Here is a 943-nt window from a genome sequence, read left to right as displayed (position 1 = left end):
TCTTCTCTTATCCTTTGTGTTCAGAGCTAGTATAAAACATTTTTAAAAGGGAGCAGAGCATTCCCCAAAATACAATAAAAATATTGCCCCAAAAGATGTTTCAAGCATCTGCTACTGTGAATTCTTACAGAAAAAAACCTGTTATACCATATGGCAAAAACACCAATGATGGAATAAATTCCAAGGGCAAAAACTATAGAGTTCATAAAGAAAGGAAACCCAAGGTCTTAGGATTTGTGCTTAAAGATAAAGTGAAGACAAGAAGGCCCTGTAAAGGAGCAGTAGGATTGTGTCTACACAAGACACTGACTGTATAATAGCTTGTTACTACTGTGCAATAGCGTTGTAGTGACACAAAGCATGATGTGACTCTACTGCACAGTAATAATGAGCTACCGTGTAGTCAGTGTCACCAAAAAGCCATTTGGGGATGCTACTGTGTAGTAACACTGGTTACTGTGCAATCATTTAGTACTTGTGTATGCAAGTTAGAATACAAGGCAGTCGAGGGGAAAGAGAATTAATGGTGGGGGTCTACTACAGACCACCCAACCAAGGAGAAGAGCTAGACCAAGAATTCTTAAGTCAGCTCACGGAGGTAGTTAGGTCAAAGGACGTGGTCATCATGGGGGACCTGAACTTTCCAGACATCTGCTGGGAAAAGCAGTCAGCCAGGTCTGACCGCTCACGTAGACTCCTAGCCCATATTCAGGACCTCCACCTAACCCAAGAAATGCACAGCCCCACCAGGGGAGATGCATTGCTGGACCTGGTGCTGGCCATGGGTGATGACCTGGTGAGGGGGCTGCGGGTGCATGACAGTGATCATTGCCTGCTGGAATTCACCATCCAGCGCAAGGTGGCAAAGGCCTGCAGCAAGGCAGCAGTCCTAGATTTCAGGAGGGCAGACTTCAATGAGCTAAGGAGAATAGTCAGGGAAGCA

This window comes from Gavialis gangeticus, unplaced genomic scaffold (assembly GCF_001723915.1).
Source record: "Gavialis gangeticus isolate Ggan-Ray unplaced genomic scaffold, GavGan_comp1, whole genome shotgun sequence".
Classification (NCBI taxonomy): domain Eukaryota; kingdom Metazoa; phylum Chordata; order Crocodylia; family Gavialidae; genus Gavialis; species Gavialis gangeticus.
This window is presented reverse-complemented; position numbering follows the sequence as displayed.